The 20,361-nt window shown below is 40.2% G+C and overlaps 1 long non-coding RNA gene across 1 annotated transcript; it reads right to left on the bottom strand.

Moving 5' to 3' along the window:
- Positions 1-565: 565 nt before the first annotated feature.
- On the bottom strand, positions 566-14,242 carry LOC135328304 (uncharacterized). Its single transcript, XR_010389121.1, has 4 exons — positions 14,135-14,242; positions 11,326-11,432; positions 980-1,043; positions 566-678 (listed from the first exon to the last, which is right to left on the bottom strand). It is a non-coding gene; the product is annotated as an uncharacterized LOC135328304 (long non-coding RNA).
- Positions 14,243-20,361: the final 6,119 nt, after the last annotated feature.

Below are 20,361 nucleotides of genomic sequence, written 5' to 3'. Positions count from 1 at the left end.
TTTTTCTGTTTGAAACTACTTCCAGGCATTAGTGAGAGCCTACGGCCCTGCCATCTCCATGGAAGATGGTTTGGCTACTTAGCCTGTATTGAGGCATTTGTGCACACTGCCCAAAGGCCTCTCCCAAGCAGACTTGTTTTGTCCTTGAGCTGTAGACCTCAGTGCACTTAAGCATTCACAGGAACATTCTTACTATGACCAGAAACACAGATGAAACTGTCTAGGATATATGATCCTACTGAGCTATGTGTGGCACTAATTACAGTCTTTTGTTTAAAAGTTCGACATATATCTCCCCTTCTCCCCCACCCAGGAGTTCAGCCTCTATATTGTAAAGTAGCAGTTTGAACAGCTGCCCCCTCACTGTCTCAGCAAAGAAGCTAGGGAGCGATCAAGCTATGGCAATCTCAATTACTTTCTCAGCTTCCCCAGATAGTCCTTGAACTGTCTGAGGCGTGCAAGGAAGTGAGGAGGCTTACAGCATTATTTACTGGCAGAAACATGTTTTGCCTATGAGCTGGCTCTGGGGGTCGGACCAGGGAGAGTCAGAGGATGAGGCTGAAGGCATAGGCGCAGCAGGCAATCCTCTCTCAGTTGGAGCTGGTCTTCTGAGTAGAGTGGGAGGTTCTCCCATACCTCCTGGCTGTATGAAAGTAGTTCATCCCCCTCCAGGCATGGCTGAGGAACAGAAGAGGATACTTGTGAAGTTCGGAGAGGGGCATGATGTTCTGCAAGGAAGGATGATTAAAAAATAATTTGGGATTGTCTCTCAGTTTGATCAAATTACACTGTACTGTTTCTAGCACAAACCTGTTAAATTCTCAGAAAGAGGAAGAAATCTAATTTCTATGACTATTAGCTAGATATCTCACAGGAGCCAGAAATACACAGGAATAACAGCTCATAATTTCACTCAAAACATGCAGCTCCAGATATACTCACTCAGGAAAGCACAGAAAGGGCACAGTGCATATCCTACCAGACAGTACTTCTGCTACCCCACTCTCCATCTTCTGCAGGCATGGTATTTTCTTTGTAGGTGGCTGAAAATGAAACAATGTATGCTTATCCTGAACACAAACATTCAGATATATATGCTGTTCTTAGCCATACCGGTTAAGAAAGATTACTGTTCTTATCAGTGATTACATAACAAAAATTTAAAAAACAAATTTGTGTTTTTGAAAGCCACTATGCACCATTAATACTAGCCACTGTGCTTGAGCAAACAATGACTTTGTAACAGGGTGGCTGGCATTAACATTGTCCTAGAAAAAGTCTTTCTTTTAAAGAATGTAAAACGAAACACTTTCACAGGGAGACTTGGCATTAAAACAAAATTAACATTAGTGAAATAATTGAACATGTGATTGGTTTTTCTCTGATTAGTCTTCTGCTAAAAAGAGACTGCAAATTTTGTGGCTGTGCAAGTGGGTGTATGGGGGTGGCAGTGCAGAACACTAACGGCTCATTTGCTTCTTCCTCTCCCCTCCTTAGGACTTGTGCAAAGGGAGAAGAGTCAGCCCATCTGTACTGTGGCTCTCTCCAGCTCTCCATGTGGCTCAGCTACTTTCTCTGATACCGCTCACAAGGTCACTGCAGCCTCACAGAACTTGGTGTGGGCTACAAAGTACAACAGGACACAAGGGCTACATTTATGCTAGTAAATTAAACAGAGCGAGGATAGAGACGCAAGGACCAGCACACGGGCACTGTGCACACAGGCCACGCTGTATAAATGGTGGCAAAATGGCTTTTCCTCATTGCAACAAGACAACACCTTGGCATAGTTTAGGTGACAGCATTACCTAGAGACTATCCTCGGTAGGCAGTATGGAGAAGACTGGCCTGTTTGAAGGAAGGAAGAGAGTTCAGTTGAATGGATACAAGCAATGCTGTGCTGCTTGCCCTTAAGGATGGACAGTTAACATTGGCCTGTTTTATTTACTAGTTCAGATGTAGCACAGGTGTACATTTGTGCCACCTAATACACACTGCAGTCTGTGCCGCTGTGGTTACACATCTAGTGGAACAGGAGTGAGCTAATTTCCAGCAAGCAAGGGGAGGCTTTTTTATTATCCATGGTCACACATTTGAAATGTCATGCAGACATTGCGTACCAGACAAGTATAATTCTAAATCCTATTGTTCTGCTGAAAGTTTCTAAACCAAAAAATCTCCCAAACTAAAGTCCCCAATTCATGTAAATCTAAATAGAAGGAAAAAAACACACAAATAATCCTAAAACAATGCGTTTTTTCCACTACATGGAAGAAATGTTTCTTAATATAGTTTGAAACATGTTCAGTTTCAAAAATATGCTTTCAAACTAACAGCTAATTTCTGTTATAACTTGTTCAAGATAAATGGGATTGATTGTGCCCCAGGTCCATAGCAAACATTGCCAAAGAACGCTGCTCAGAAACCCAAGAGGTATCTGAGTTATTGCATGATAAGGTGGTAGTAGCACTGTGTGCTCCCAGAACCACACAGCTTTATGAAAGGTACTTCTGTGACCCTGTTACCACAGTATTCCTGCTCCATCAGTCCTTAACATACTTAACCTGACCATAGCCTGGTGTTCTTACCTTATTTTGAAGATAAATAAACAAACAAAGCATGGAAGGATTTGTTTTCTGTGACAGTCGTCTCTTGGCCTTGTGTGTTTACCATGACTCATAGTGTTTGTCTTAACCAAACACCTAATGCACATAGTGAGCCTCTCCTAGGGTCAAGAGGCTCAACAGGATGGGATGTTAATAGCCTAAATTCCACTGACGTCTCTTATGCCTAACGTTTCCTTTTGGCTGACTCAGGACAATGCCCCCCCACACAACTTACTTCAGTCATGCTACAGTCACTCTTCAGGGTCACTAGCTTTCTCCACTGGTTATGTGCTGGGACGTGGGTGAAATTAAGCTGATTGTGACTATAGGCTTTCACTTAAAATAATAACACTTATGAATCTAGAGAAAAATGTGAAAACTTTAAACGAAGGCTAAATATTTGAAGGGTAATAAACCTTGCCTTCTATATCTATTTTTGTTTGAAGCTCACATTTTTAAGCTGTTTTCCTGGTTTTATGGAGTCCACCATTCTTAATGCAGTGTCTGTGACATAATTTATGGGGAAAGGTCTTTGGAGAAGTGTTTTTCATTTTATATATGTGTGTATTGGCAGTGTACAGCACAGTGGATCAGGGTCCCCCTGAACACTGGCAGCAGGGACTGGCTGTGAATAGGATTCTGGACATAGCTGCAGAGCTGCAGAGATTCTTAGTCAGATGCAGAGCTTTGAGCTTGATGGATATGGGCTACCCTTCATGCGTGTACCTAGGAAGACTCCCTGATACTCGAAACAGTGACCCTCAGACATTTTCTTACATAAAAGAGTCCAGCAGAAGGAATAGGATCAGCAAGTCTGCACATAGGAAGACCCTGCCAGGAAGATAATGAAAATGGGCTGTACTTCAGAAACTCTTTCTTAACAATATTGTTTACAGACTTAAGATAGCGATTAAATGAACTAACAGGCTGATCCTTCCTGTTAAATAGCTTGAAAGGAGTAATGCACTGGCTAATCTAAAGCATTTTGCATGTAAAACACAGTCAGATGAGAAGATAAAAAAAATAGGATAGCTGAATGACAGAAGCAAAACCACAGATAGTACAACAGGACCTGCACTAGAGGAAGAAAAAGATATTTAGAAGATGTAGCTATGAAGTAAGATCGTAACTACCATACTGGCTATGTACATGTATAACTACAGCCACAGGTGTACACTTACTTGTCTTCAAAGTCAGTGAGTGGGCCTGGGTTCAGTATGTGACTAAGCCACAGCTCCCAGGGGCACTTGCTCTCGTTTTACTGCTGGCTTAAGCAGTCCCCACGCAGCCGTATGGCTCTTTTGTCAAGCAGTATCACTCTTCTGTTATGGCAGCACCATGTTTCATGACACTCATGATGAACGAGGACAGGGAACTGATCTGGATTAATGCAGTTTTTCAAGCATATCAAATGCAGTCAGTTAGAAAATCTAGAGTCATACTAGAGAATAAAAGTTGCTGTTATGAATCAGCTGCTCCACAGCTGCCTCCATCTCACAGGTCACGTTCTGCTGGCTGCCTCCATTTTCAAGATTGATACCACTTGTGCTTGCACTAGGGTTTTCATTTTGTGCTGATGCCATACTACTTAGATTTTTTTTGTCAACTAAGTTAGAGCAGCATAGCCAAAACTGCTTGATGGCATGACGGTAAATCTTACAATTTCTGTCATATTTCCTAACACAGTAAAAATGCTACAGATATATATATAGGGTAGCTTAAAGGTTTTTTTCTCTTATTAAATTCAACAATCCAGGAATTTATCAACGTATGAAAGTTACTTTAATAGTTTCCTCAGGACTGGGACAAACTCCCAAGGGAAAACTTTTTTCCATTCTTACTTCTCTTGAAATACTAATCGGCTCAATAGCACTGCATTGCAATTAGATGCTGGACTTCCACAGCTGAGATATGAACCTTAGGAGTTGGAGCAAAAGATTTAGATCTCCTGTCTGAGAACATTAGCAAAATCACGTTCTCTGTGGATCAGACACAGAGGGTATGTACAACTCACTAAGCAGTCATTTGGAGTTACACTGCAATAGATGAACTCAGTGACCATGAGGCCATGTGCACAGATACACTGTATGCTATAATATGCTACATGCAATGTTAGTTGACCAGAAGGAGCCAACTTTGCCTCCCCTGAAGTCAGACTTCCATCAACATCAGTGCGTGGCTATGTATTTGGTTTACAGCAGGAAAACATGAGGAAAAAGGCTCAGAAGTATTCTAGGCAGACTTAAGTTACAGAAATAAACACAATAGTACTGTGGAAAATAGTTCCTTCCTTATACTTAAAAAGCTATTAAAAACAGAAAGCAGAAACAGTGACAGTTTCTGCAGTTTTTTATTGGGACTTGTAACTTCATGACATGAGTAATATCAGACATACCATACATACTATACATGAAAAAGCAAAGAAATAACGTATCATAAGTTCAGAAGGGCTGTCCCGGGACTGCTTGAATCCTTCATTCATTAATTAACTACATTTTCCTTTGAGTTGCAATTGTCTTGAATGCACTATGTAGTTAGGAAACTGGAGATCTGTTTCTAGGATTATCAGTGTCTTTCTCTCTGGCACTAGGCAAGAGGTTTAATCTCCAGAGTTTAGATTTCCTGTCTGCAAGGGAGGAATGATACATTCCTGTTCTTAAAGTTTAAGGCCATGAGGGATCATCACAATGTCGAAGATGATCTTATAAATACTACAGCTTTCCAGTTTCGTCCTATCGTGCCTCTCTTTATTCCCCAAATTGTGTGTTAAGCTAATGCATCCTTTCCAGAAAGGCCTCTAGCCTCTTGTTCTCTGATAACATGAGATGATGAATTACACGCTGTTCCCTTGATAGCTTGTTCCAGTAATTATTCAACCTTTATTATTGAAAATATATTTATACTTTGTCTATATTCATGTTCTAGCAACTTTTTATTGTTACAACCTGTGCTAAAAGATCTTTTGTCTTGTGGGAATGGGAATCTTCTCCTCATGAAAATAATTCTTAACCCAGACACTTCTCACTCGCTTTCTTTAAGAATTAAAGAGACAGCTTTTAAAAATTCTCAGGATAATGCATTTTCCAGAGTTTGTGACTTTTTACTTCATTCAGTATCCACTTTGCAGTGCAAAGAGATATTTTATATCCCCGTGGGGTTAGACTGACACAGCTAGACTGAAATTTACTCCATGCTTTTATTATGTTTGCCTCTGATGAGTCATTCTAAAATGATCAGAGAAAGTCACAAGTTTACTGGAGCAAAACCAAGAGGTAGATTCTTTGCAGCTGAAAACCAAATCAGCTGTTATTCTAACATGCCCTACCAGAAGCGGGTGGACACTGTGGCCAAAACATTCATCTAGGGGAAAGTTTCAGGGAAACACCCTTTCAAATATGTCTTTTATTTTATCTATTTTATGCATTCTTCTTCATAACACAGCACCACAGCATCAATTAACACATTAAGGTACACACTTCTTTTCAAACTTACACCAGAATATATTCTTATTACCATGGTTAGTTTATTACAAAATAGCCTTTCACTTTAATTGTTCGTCCCAACTGAACTACCTTAACCGAATTATAACAAATTGATTTTTTCTTTCTAATCCAAACGTGCTGTCACTCTAACCTTTTTGAGGAAGAGGAGAATTTCTGCATAGCAACACACCTGCAATACAAATCAATGAAGCCAGCTTCTTGGGTTTAAGCTTTCCTTCCTGGGTTTTCTGAAAAGCAAAAGGGCCTCACCAGCATCAATATATCACTCTCTCTGTTTGCTGAGAGACAACAGTGCTGGCAAGGTCTTCACCAAGGTATGAGATCTTTAAGGGGTTCTTAGTGTAGACACTATATTGAAGCATAGAAAGTTAGGGGGACATAGCTGTAGACCTGAGGATGCACTGAAGTCATTTCTAACCCTCAGCCCTGCTCAGATGCCACACGTGTTCCCCTTCTCTGATCATAATTCTACTCACCCTTCCTGTTTATGCCTAGTTTCTACTCAATCCTCTAGAAAACAGAGGTGTCCATAAGTAAACCAGATGGAGGGCACAAACATATGGGCAGTGGGATATGAATGAACGTTGAAGCCAAAAAGAGAGGTTCAGCATTTCAAAGAAGGGGAGTAAAATCACTTAATGTTCTATATCTTTTTGGTTTGGATTGCTCACGTTTTCAGTCTCACAATATTATCTTAAATAGGTGGAATAGAGATAATTTATTGGGAGATGACTGATTTTGATCTAGGGATGTACAGCATGACAAATTGCGTCATTCCAAAAGTAATTGCTTTTTAATTACAACGTCAAAAATTATGCAATTCCAAAGCAGAAATATACTATTTTGCATTTCTAAAATTGCCAGCCTGTTCATTGACATTACATTCAATTAGCTCAGGCAAGGTTACACTGGTCATGTCTTGGCATGATAAAGCTTAATGCAGTGAATTAGAAATGGGTAGGAAATTATTTATATAGCAGGCCTAGTAATATTTTCAGCAGTGGGTGACTTGTGCTAAATACTAATGACCGTAAAAGTCAAAAAAAAAGAAAAATGCCTGGGCTTTCCCATGAGCTCATAGGCACTTAGTGGTGCATAAACCCAAAGCTTTGCAGTAGAGTTTGTTACAAAGTGTCCCTGGCCAGCCATAACTATGCCATTATGAATATTACCTGCATTCAGCTACACATCCTCTCGCTATTGACAGAGATATTCCAGTAATCATTACTGAGAGGGAACTCAGCCTTTGTGCTGCCCAAATGCTGAGACCAAAGAGGGAAGAGCACAGCTCCCAGGTGCAGGGGTGGAGGGTTAATGCAGTGACTAAGCTGCAGCAGCCCAGTCTGTGGTGTACCAGAGTTTATGTTGGACACCACTCAAAGGGCTGTCTGGCAGCGTAAGACTACCCAGAAGAGGACATCAGCTGTTTCTTGCATTACACTGCCTGCACTAGCATCTCAGAGCCTGGGAAGGGAAAAGAGGAAGCACTGCAAGAAGAAATCCCCCAGGGGCTGGATAGGAGCTCTGTCACCAAAAACGCAATTCTTCCAAGATATAAAAAACTGAAGTAGGAGTAATGAATAAATATGATGCATTACTGATAGTGGTGAGATTTTTCTTGTTGGTGTGATTGTCAGGATTTTTGGTTACTGTGGAACACACTAGGGAATGGCAATATCCCTAAGGATATGTAAATCTTAGAAAGGTCAGTGCTTGGGGAAAGGTATGTAGAGCCTCTGGAAGATTTCAGCATGCACACGGTGGTCATAACTGGAGTTGGGAAGCTTCTAGTGAGGAGAGCAGGATCAGCCAGCTTTGCACACTGCTTTCCCATTTAGGACCTAGCAATGTCCTTCAAACAGACATATTCTTGTGATACTCAGCATACTGGCAGATGCAGGGATTTAAATCCAAATTCAGTGCTTGAATGAAATATCATAGATTTATGGTACTATGAATGTAGTACTAATTATAATGACAGACTACCATAGTAAGCATTTGAAGATCTTACATTATTATAATTACAGTTTTCCTTGTCATGGATATAGTGACTCAACACATTTTGCAACAGAACTACAGACTCCTGTTAGGAACCAAAATTGAACAAACTGTTCCCTATATAAAACATTTTTTCTTCAGATGTTTCTGCCTGTAAAATTGACAAGGTAGCCTCCGGTAAAGATTCTTTTCTGGCCAATACAACTGGCAATTTTCTGGCAATAATACTAAGCAAGTAGAGTGTGAGTAATGTTAGATTTTGACCTGTCAGCTTCAACTTCAACTTTTTAATTTCTGCAAATAGGTTCAGCTTCAGCAGGGTCTGAGGACCACATGCTGCTTGCAAGTCATAGGGTCATTTTATAGATTTTGGACAAGTCTTTCATGGAAATAGCACAGGAGTAGCCATCCAGTCTGTTACCTGTAGCACCTTAGACAACCGCACTATGCATGTATTGTTTTCCTCCTGCTCTGTTCAGCCTACTAGATATCCTAGGTAAAGGTCTGAAGTCCTCAGAAAAATCCAGGACAACATTCCTGGTGGAAAAAGAGATTAACTTCAGGCAAGGCCATGAATATAGCTATCTTGGTTTATTTCCCAAAAGGAAAATCGTGCTGCAGCACATTTTTCTTTTCCTTTGTAACTGCAGTATCTATTATAGCAGGTTTCTGCCCCGTGACTAGCATACAAGCTACACACCATCACCATATAACCTTTGTGGTTGAGAACAACTATGCAGTAAAGGGTTGATGGCATGCCTTCTGTACCACCATTCAGCATGCCCACTGCTTTTGTTCTGCTGCCACTTGCTTTATTTTGCATACTATTCCTGTCCCAGGCTTCGCCACTGCTGATCCAAAATGCCAGTAGTTTTCTTCATCAACATCTGCTGCTTGCAACTAAGCACTACAAAGGTTTGGTCAATACATTACCTGCAATCAAATACTTCCCTCATCTGTCCTGAGGACAATTCATCTTCCTTCATTATGGAATAGTATATAACGAATAAATAATGAATAACAGTAGGCTATTAACTACGGTGATTTGAATATTTCACTTCATCTTTTTTCCATCTCCCCATGTAGATTGCCATTAAACACAATGTCTAGCAGCAGGTAGCACTAATTGATCTTAAATGAAATAATATGTCTTATTAATAATATTATTACTACTCTTTGCCTTTTCCAAATTTTTCAGCAAAGATTGAGTTTGTTATTTGTACACCTTTGCGCTACCAGCAGTCCTATTCAGACAACATTTAACAATGTCTCCCCTGCAGTGGCAGCCACTAGTATAATTCAGATACAAGGATTGTGAGAGGGACTACTGCCTCATCTATGGGAGCAATAGGGGTGCCAAGGGAGATACAGGCTCACATGTTCATAGGTGTGGATGCAAAAGGCATGAAAAAATTTTAAATTGTGCAGAAAATTAAAGTCAATGCATCTTCATTTAAAAAAAAACCCTGCACACAGTGGTGACCTGGATTGCTGCCCTGCTTCATCTGATGTGTCCCTTGCTCATAGATATTGAGATAAGGAGCACAAAAGAGGCACAGGCATTTCCTTATGGCATATTTTTCAACTCCTTTTTTCAAGCTCAAGCCTACCTGGTAGCTCACCAGCAATGATGCTTTCATCAAATAGACTTCATTGCATACAAAGGATACCAACTCAATGGGAGGTCTCTTCAAAGCTCAATAAAGCAAGCTGGTTTCTGGAAAGTGCAAGAAAAGCATTCTTCGTATGTGCTGCTTGTTGTCAGATAGACACGTATCCAGTGTGCAATGAATCAACTTAGAACAAGGGGAGCGCTGGTAATTGTCTTCCCAGTATGATTTTCAAAGGAGATCTCTTTTAAACTTCCTGCCCGGAGCACCTGAGGCCCCTGCACTGTCTGCACTGCAACACACCATTCAGATTGTGCCCATCATTTGTTGTTTCCTGTGCACCAGCAGTTTGTGTGTTTTGGTGATTTAGTACCACAAAAGGAAATTGCACGCACTCGAAGGAGCTCTACACATTTTCCATCAGAGATCTGATTCAGCCACCTCCAACTCCTCAGCTGATGGATCAAATCCAAAGTCTCCCAGACTTGGAGAATATCTTTTCTTATTATATAACCTTCAGAGTACAGAGTTCATGTTTTACTGATTATTGATTGACTCCTAAGGTTGAGTGGCATATTTGGAAACACACAGAAGCATACAATAACAATTGATCTGAGCCAAAGCCATGTTAATTTCTGCTAGTTTCAGACCAGGTCCAATTAAAAAAAGATCCTATCTTTTGGGGATATCACCCCAAATATGGATAGAAAAAAGGATCATAAGGTTCTCTAGTCTCAAAAGTGCTTCTAACAAACAGCAGATATGTTGTTGCCTCCTGCATGCCTGCAATTGGTAAATGAAATCTGAGATGACTATGATGAGCCAATAAAACTTACAATTGGACTAAACTGATTGCTGTTTGCAGTAAGGAGAACATTTAAACTAGTGGGAACATGCCTAAAGAAAACAAACATTTTAAATGTTGATACAAGCAGTAAAGTCTGTTTCTGTGTATAAATTAGGAAGCAGCTACTGAACGAGACTATTGCTCACTACGAACTACCGATGTGAGCTCCGGGAGGCTGCAAGGGAGTGGCAGTCTTGAGAACTTACCATTGCCAAAAAAATCAGGAGCAACCAGCCAGGAGTGGAAATAACATTCTATGATAACTCGATGTCCCAGTGTCAACAGCAACCAGAATAAATATGGTTGGATCTTTATAGACATTCAACTATTTTATGTGATTTGCATGGTTTATACAATCATAGAATATTAAGTTGCCTTTTTCCATACATTACTGCTTATATGTCTGGTTATATAATTTGTATTATGCTTTTAAGTTGTCCAGAGTTTTAAGCTGATTTCCTTTGCTTATAAATTAAAACTATTCATTTGGTTTAGTAAATACAGTAGATGGTCTGCTAGATTGATAATTTCAACAGGGCAGTTGGATTACGTTTACACACAGGCTCTGCACTAGATCTGAGCTCTTCCAGAATCTAGGCTCTTGTTGGATTCCCGCTTTATGGTTGTTCATCTTGCATATGTTCAGCCATGCACATAGAGAAACACTTCCAGTTTCTGGAAGAACTGAGAAACTGATACAACTGTTGTCATTTTGAGCTCTTGGAAAGTGTAGGTGTTGGTGGAAGTCATTAAGGACTTACAAGGAGAGCACTGTTACATTCAGACACGCTGGTCAGAAGTTACTGTGAAATCTTCAGCTCCCGGTCACTTGGCTTCATGATGTTCCTAAGTGCCATTCGGTGGTGACCTAAAGAAAAGAACACTCAGTCAGTAAATTCTGGAGCCAAACTTATGCTTAATGCAAGTCCACAAACTTGAATGGACTTAAACTAGGAACATATTTAGCCTACAGATTCTACCATTCCATTGATATATAGCCTTATGTAAGTTGCTTCAGTCTGCTGTCTCCATTCCACTATTTGTAAAATAGAAATAGTCTCAGTAATATGAATGTAACTATGCCACTGATAAGCTCTGCCCTCTGTTCCTAAAGCATAAATTCTACCTTCTGAATCCCACAACCATGAAAACAAGAAAAATATATCTACTAAATAAAAGACTTTTAGTATTTCGTTGTAACAGGAAGTGCTACACTATAAAACTTTAAAATGAGTGATTTTTTCACTCTGAATCTATCTATAAGTAGGTGTACTCCTGCATACATACATATATGTATATACATCTAGAGTGTTACACCTGTAAGAGTCAAAGATTGCCATCAGGAAATAAATTAACCTGTTATTTTCTCTGCTTGTATTTCTCAGTCCATTCATTTCTACTTTGATCACTGGATGTTACTAATTGTGAATTTTCATGTCTACGCAGAGCTTGAGTTCTCATCTGTCTGACTCAGACTCAGTGGTGGATATTTCCATACTTTAGACTTAAAGAAAACTACTCAGACCAGCCTTTCAAATTCCTCCAGGAGCTGCAGAATGCAGAAGCAAAAAGGTTTCCAATCATTCCGAACGTCATAAGTGGGACTCATTGAGCTGGACCTTTTGTTGCTTCCCTGCACAGAGGTGCCTTTCTGTCTGTACAAATGAAAGTCCTTGATATTTTGTTGGATTATTTTGCTTCCTGTTGACTTTGACGAACAGTAATAATGCAGAAAAAAGATTTAATTGCACCATCTGGCTAGCATTCTGCAGATGTATAAAATGTGGCTAATTTCTGTTCAGTGTGTTCTAATGAAGGCAAATCTTCCTGCAATATGTGATAGAACCTATTACAGCTCCACAGGAATCCCAAAAGGGAATTATCTTTAGAACTGCCAAGAACTCTTCCAGATACATGATGGCTTCATCTGCTTTCCTGGATTTCGACTTAGCCCATTGCTCATATCACACCCAGAAGAGCTTTCAGCTTTCTCAAAAGCTGTAGTTCCGTCGTCAGAAAACATGGAAAAGGGGAGATTGGTCACTTCTACTGTGTCTGCATTTTTTTTCAAAAATCCCCCAAATTGTTCCCACTATCCAACTTGAGCTATAGAGAAGCCTCTGTTGTTCCTGCAGCAACAACCATTTTCTCTTTCTCCTCTCATCTTGCCATTTGAATTCATAAAGACAGAATCTTTGTCTAAAGATTTTAGACAAATCTTTGTCTAAAACTTCCTGACACATCTATTGCCAGAAAAAGTAAGTGTGCTATTTATCTGAGCAGAACAAAGGTAGGAACTATACAAATACTATTCTGATTTAATTCCATGAACTCTCTGGATGAAGAGCTGAGAGCAACTCTTTGTGTCACACAACTCTAATAAGCCAACACTAGGGAGTTAATATTATATACCGCGCAGGCTAACAGTGTTCTCATATCAGATATTTCAGGGAAAGGTAAGAGAGAAAGGGAGGCTTAAATGCAGTTATCTACACCACTGCCAAAGCAAAAGGTATATTGCCTAGAAGTACTGTTTTGTACGTGGGCTGCATTTCTGGTAGTCACCACAAAGAGACCAGAGCTGCATATTCTTCACTAGCAGAGAACTTTCTTAACCATCAAGTGTTACCTCAAGGTATCAGTGGAGTTATATCATCTAGAACATTTGCTGAACTCATGCAATAGCTGTGTCTTGTATTCACGAAGAAGTGAAGAAGATATGACTCTTCTTTACATTTACTAGGAGAATGGAAAGAGAGAACTATTAATGGTCATTGTGCCTTTGCTGCTTTCTCCTCTGGTCCTGTTTTCAGTTGTACAACTAACTGCATTGAAAGCAATTAAATATTTAGCCTCTTCTGACTTCCTTGTCAACAGTAAACCACAGTAGCAATTTCAAAGAATAAAATTAATTCCAGTGACAGACCATTGGCCAAATTCAATTCTGAGCAGTACCTATATAAGCTCAGAGGAGCTCCATTAGTATTGAATAAACTTATGTCATTGAAAGCAGTGTTTGCTTGTAAGCAGGAGGACCTCAAAGCTAAAAAATAGGGTCTCTCAGGGAATACAAATTCCAAATGCAAAGGAGAAGCCAAATACCGCAAGCTTCTATGCTTGGCATAGGCTAGAGATAGAAAGGAGATAGGAAGGGTGTTATAAAGACTGGTACTCTGTAGGAGCTTGGGTTAGTTTTCATGTCTAAGTAAATCTTGCTCTGCTTCCAAAGGCTGAAGCCAGTATAATAACTACTAGAAGTGTCAGCTATACCATTGCCAAAACTATCTACAGGAGCAAGCCTAGGGCAAATTCGGATGAGCCATATAGGCATAGGCATGATCCTGTATCATCAGTTCCTAAAAAAAGCCTAAATTCAGGCATTAGGATGAACTCAATGCTGCAATACAATGCACAAAAAATTAGGAAAAAAGAATAAAGTCTACAGTTCTTCCTGGGAACAGTTCAAAAAGATGACAAGCACCTGCCAGGCCAGGAGCTTGTAATGACTGAGCAAACCTCACTAAACCACTCTGCTCTAAGACAATTCTTTTTTCAGCTGTCCCGACTCACCTTGCCTACTTCATGTGTTCTTCTCTGAAGAGACATGCACCTGTGTGGTGTTCTTCTGGAATGATCCTGGTTTATGATAGGTCTTCTTCAGTTCTTTCATTCCCACAAAGATCTATAAAACAAGTTGCTACTTGAATATCCAGCTGAAGAAATGGGACAGGCTCAGCACATCAAGAAAGAAATATGATAGCAGTGGCATCCAGCTAAACATTCTCAGCTTTTGGAAAGGGAAACTCCACTGGAACTTTACTCAGAAACACACTCACTGTTTAAGGAGGTCATGACAGCTCTGTTTTACTTCTGATACTAAACTTATTGTATGTTAAGATAGGGCTTCCTTATTTTTTCTGCATAAGGTAGCAACACGCTACTCTTCAAAGCCTCTTAAACATGGGAGTTGAACTGTTTTTGGTTTTCATGATCTTCCACTACATCTTAACTGAAGTACTTTTTCTTTATAGGGCACTAGAACTTGGAGATTGCCACATATACAGAGTGAAGACCGTGTTCATATCTGCAGACACAAGAGAGAAGACAAAATTCCCTTGAAGCCTGCACTGCAGAGAAGAACAGCCCCTATCCATTAGAGAGCCCTTTGGAATGAGGAACAGGAATAGAGCTGCCATAGCATATATATCTGTGGGGATTCTGCTGCTGCGTAGTAGCCCAAAAGCAGTCTAAGATTTGCCAGGGCGTCACACCACCTCCAGATTGACTCTGAAAACCACATCACCTAGATGTAAAGGTAACTCTTACTATTTAAACAATATCCACTATCTAAGTGCACTCATTACATATATTTAGTGAACATACTATGGATGTATAGAATACCTTGCTGTTACAGATAATATTGTAATTCCTGGATTTTAAGATCCATCTTAACATTAAACATTCTGGCTGACCGGAGCAACTTCCCTCTTCCCTGCCATACACAAGCACCACAGACTACTTATTATGTGCACACTCACAGATGGCTTTGAACACATTGCACTCTCTCACTGTACAACAAAGTCCCTTTGATGTGTCTGTTTGTTGCCTGTAAATCAGTGTGAGACTTCCGTGGTTCACTGGGAGCTTCAGGTCAATGAAGCCTATCATTTCTATATGGAAAGTGGTATGATGAGTGACTGATGCAGCCAGGTGGCAACAACCTGATGGTAAGTCTTCACAGTCCTTCCACTTCCACCCTATTGCTTCTTTGTCTTAAAACAGCCATTTAAAGTAAAATGAATAAGCAACTTTGGAAGAAAGCCAGGAGGAAAGATACTGTTCTAGTTGCTGAAAAAACATGTACTCCACAGGGATAGGAGCATGTTTCCAGAGAAATCCCCATTAAAGAGCTACACTGGGCCCTAATGCATCCTTTTCTGCTAGCAGAAGCTTTACAAACAGCTTTGTGACATGGCCAGTTCCTTCTCTTTATGTAAGACGCTATAGTCTCTCACTGCAGTAATGACAACAGAAGGAGCAAGCTGGGAGCCCTTATTTCACCATCTCCTTTTGAAACCTCCAGGTGTTCAGCATTTGATAACTCAGATCCTACCAGAATTCTTATACTTTGCCTTGTGCTCTCCCTGGCTCTTTGAGGGGATATGAGGGCTGCAAATGGGATTTAAAGCTCTTTCAAGGGAAGCAGCAGAGAGCAATTCAGAGACATTAGAAGACTGGTGTACCTATCGTGATATCCCTCTACCATGGGATTTGTTAGACCGTTCATGAGGCTACTGGGAAGGAGCTGTGCATGCTCCAGCATGGAATGAGACAGTACTGCCACCATGGTGATAAGATTGCAAGATGCCTCTGCAAGCTGGAACCTGTGGAACTTCCTGGCCTCAAAGCTGGGTTTTCCCATTTGATCAAGTCTCAGGGCAGGGCCTATTCAGAGTGCTAATCAAAGCGATAATCACCCTTGGAAACAGCCTAGAGCAACAAACAATGTTATATGTTAAAATGGAATGAAAACTGAGTGAAGGTGAGGTGCAGCAGCTACTAACAAGTACTAAGCTGCCATGCTCAGGGCAGCATCAGAAAAACTAAGGCAAAGGTGGAAAAGGGAGGGGAATTTGTTATCTAGGTTCAGCTATGTCTACACACACTGAGCACAGCAGTGTAAAATGTGTCATGACTGAACACTCAGCCTCTGCGATGGTTGGCCAAACTCGGGTGAGGCGATATCAGGCGGTAGGTACTCATTGGCGCCCTGAGGGGAGGAGGAGGGTTGGGCGCTCTGGGAAGTGGGCAGGTTGAGTCACTCCCTTTGTATCCTCCTCCAAACTGTCCTGCAAGGTATTACAAGATTAGATGTGTAATCTGTACTGTTGCCAAAGTGGTAAATGAATAAAGGGAATTGCAAAAGGAACGGAAACTCATTAAAATGAAATAGTGTGTGAAAGTGAGTAGAAAATGTACTACAGAAAATAATAAAAGCTTTAAAGTGAAGGGGCTGGCATTTTAAAGATTCTTAGCCAGTATTTCATTGCCAGAGTTTTTTGCTGAGCACTAGTATTTTCTCCCCATTTTCTAGTAAACATGGAGATATACCTAAAACTCCTTGGATAAAATAGTCATATTTTAGGATAGCTCTTTGGAAAAATTCTGACTTTCAAAATTTTCTCTCCTCTTTTTTTTTAACTTTTTTTTTTGTTTCTCCAAATTTTCTGAAGAGTTTGTGAGTGTGTGGCTATATGTGGGGGTTGGGATCACCTGAAAAGATCATCCATAGTCTAAAGAGGTTACCACATCTATCAGTATTCCATACTGCAAGAGTACGGAAACTCCCTGAAACTTCTTTATCTCTGAAGCTGGAACAAGTTCTTCAAAAGCCCTACTCTTATTTCTAAGTAATATTCAAATTATAATACACAGGGTTACAAAAACAAACTACAGAAATTGCAGAAACACTGTAGAAACAAACTATATTGTACTGGAAATAAAACTACATTTCGACCAAAGATACTCCTAATAATTTTTAAATACCGAGAAGTTAACTAGATATTTTATAGAACAAGTATAGTTGTGCTTGTCCAGAACGATCTAATCATGAGGCATTAGCAAGGGACGACGAACTCTGAGGACCTCTGTCTTGTTCCTGATTCAGCTACTGATTTTCTTCCCACAACTCCAGGTCATCCATTCTTTCTTTCTATACATCACTTCTCCAGGTGTAAAATGGTGCTGATGTTTTCACAATTCAGAGAGCCTCTAAGAAAGCAGAGCTCCTTACACTTTGATTATGGTAGAAAGGAGGACTTGGGCTGCACAGACATCATTTTCATCCAGGGTGATCCCTCCTGCCTTGCTATATAGAAGCTATTAGAAAACTCGCTACCACCATTTCTCCAAGTTATTCAAACCTGAAGTTTTCACACAATGACGACCGGTGCACTTAGGGGGAAAATGCATAGAATAGAACTCAAGAGTGAACTTTTTTATAATGACCACAAATCTTGAGATGTAGAATGCCAGGAAATGCTTTATTTGTCCTAACCAGCCTGGCTCCTGAAGCACCAAGGTTATACTGACCTAACTAGCCCTGGAATGCCCAGAAGAAAGCAGCTCATATGTAATTTTTGTCAAGTGATAGCTTTGTAGATGTGTGACTGAAACACAAGGCTTGGTAAATGTCATGGAAGCTCAGAAGTGCTTAGACTTGTGGTCTACACTGTTAAGAGAAAAAATTGTTCATGAAGTTAGAATCCAGCCATACTTCCTCAGACCTTGCTATTCTGAAATGTGCCCCTTCTGAAGAACAGGTAAAATTACATACCCATAGAAGGTTAAAAATCCCATTCTTTGGCTGACGCAGTTTTGACGTGTGCACTCTCACATTAGCCCACTTTCCAAGGAAAAAGGCTGCACATAGATCTTTTCCTCACTGACCTGGTGTTTTGCACCACCCTTGTAGGATATTTGAACAATTCCATACATCGAAGGTGAAACAGCCTCTGGAACTGTTGAGAGTGAGCATGTTTTCCTGCTGGAGAATGTCAGGCACACAGATACAAGTAGGTCCTGAAAGAAAACAAGACAAAGCAGCAGAAATGGAACACATCCCCACAGAATAGAGTGCAGCTCCCACCCATGGTTCCTGCACACAGAGATCTAATTCACAGGTCTGGCATTGCAGGCTGGAATTTGCTTTGGGATATGTCACTCTGGCTTGGTTTGTTTGGCTGGCCAGCAGCCACAGAGAGAGCAGTACCTCCTGGCAGCACAGTGAGGGGTGTATCACACTTAAGGTGATGAAATACTTAATATTTGTGAGGGTAATAGCAGGCTCTTAAGCCAGCCCTGGCCAGTGCTCTAGTTGTGAGCTAGGACTATTATACAGATGTCTGTATACTGTATTAGGTATTCATAGTTAACTGCTTCAGCATGTGATTGCTTGAGCCAAATGTTTGCTTCTAATGCATCCTCTGCATCTCTTTACTTTCTTATTTCGACAGTCTCCTAACACTAAGTGGTGTAGGCCAGAAGACAAGGTGTCTAGAAACTAGAACTGTTGCTCTTTCAATGCTTACTTAGGTATTCAGATAATAAGGAACTGGTAGATGCTTTTCCACCTTGCTTGGCACCAAAACGACTATGTCTTCCAGCCTCCTCAGGAGTGAGCACTAAAGCCTCTTTACTGGAATTTTGCTTTGCAGTGGGCATCAGAGTCTAACAGAACATATACTGTGTATCCTGGTAATACCCAGTTCTCCCAAAGGGCATGCAGAGGTTGAAGCTTCATAAAAAGGACCTGCTTCCTTTTTGCCATTTGGACTTTGCAAAATGCAGTTGAATCCTTTTAAAATTACAGAGTTTGCCTAACTAATGATAGCATGCTACATTCAAGACATTAGTCTCATAGAGATTAATTTGCCTATAGCAATGTCACAAGTAGCAGAAAAATCTAACTGTATACCAAACCAAGTACTTACAAGAAAATCCAGGATGATGTCCTCTTTAAAACGCTGTGGCTAATATCAAAGCTGATGCCATGCTTTCTTCCTGACTGCCAAAATCATTTCAATACTATGTGACACAGCATGATCCCTACTAACAAGCAAAAAGCCGAAAAGCTGTGTTTTGTAGCACTTTCCTCTCCTCTCCTATTGAGGACTTCTGTCTAAGTTTAAGTACTTTTCCTAATCTATTTTTTCATTGCAAAGAACATATAAACTGATAGATAATGATATGTGCTTCTACGACATTAGCAACAAGCCAGAGCGGCATTAAAATATCCTTCCCAGACATGCTCATTTCAATAGAAAGTGAGAATGTGTGACAAGGAAGGAAAAGAGGGAAGTGGCAGGAGATGAGTTAATGGTAACTACCCACCTTACAGATAATCCCTAAAAGACTGAGGCCAAGCCAGGGCATAGCAGTGGGATAACTATAGTAAGGAAAAGGCTGTATGAGCTGGAGAGGCAGAAATATTATTTCAATCTACCAGAAATGCTCAAGGCAATTCTACTTTGTGAAAGTTCAAGTTTCTCCAAGTGGACTGCTGTGGTGGAAGACCATTCTTCCCAGCCCAATGCCAGTGGAAGAGCTTAATTTGTATATTATATTGCTTCCAGCTGGAGTTTCAAAGATTAGCAAAGATCAGTTGTTGTTATTTAGCTTTTGATTTTCTAAAATCTCTATTCTTGCAGAGTTTGGCTGTTTTTCAAAAAATACAGATGAAGTCTAAAGCACAGAAAAGTAATTATTATTGTTGTCCATAGACAAAGATAACAGAACTTCAAAAGAATGTACAAGCAGCACGGAGCACAAGTGTATTAGTGTATAGAATAAAGTGTCCAGTTCTGGGCCTATTCTTTGGTCCATTACTATCTTGCTGTTTGAACCTGGAAAAGCCATTTAATCTCTGTGTCACAGTTTACCTGCCAGAAAACAAGTACAATGCACCTTATATCACAGGAGAGAAGAAAGAAAGAAAGTTTGCAAACTTTTCTGAGATCTTTTGATGAGATTGGGAAGTAAAAGCTTTGCAAAATTATGGCAATCTGAAAATCTTTTTTCCCTTTATTCTCATGATGATGAAAAATTAACCATAATATATTTGCCCATCAAAATGTTACTTATTCTGGCTGAGAAAAGTGAATTCTGCAAAGCTGCAGAAGTATTGTTAAAACTGCTTTATGAGCAACACTGTGCCTGGATCCTGCGAATGACCTATCTTTGATAAAGGCCTAGCATTTACAGAGGAAGGTAGTTTAAACACAGAGAAAGAGAGAGAA

The sequence above is a fragment of the Dromaius novaehollandiae genome, chromosome 4, assembly GCF_036370855.1.
Source record: "Dromaius novaehollandiae isolate bDroNov1 chromosome 4, bDroNov1.hap1, whole genome shotgun sequence".
Classification (NCBI taxonomy): Eukaryota; Metazoa; Chordata; class Aves; order Casuariiformes; family Dromaiidae; genus Dromaius; species Dromaius novaehollandiae.
Note: the sequence above shows the minus strand (reverse complement) of the source record. Positions and strands in the feature narration are given on the sequence as shown.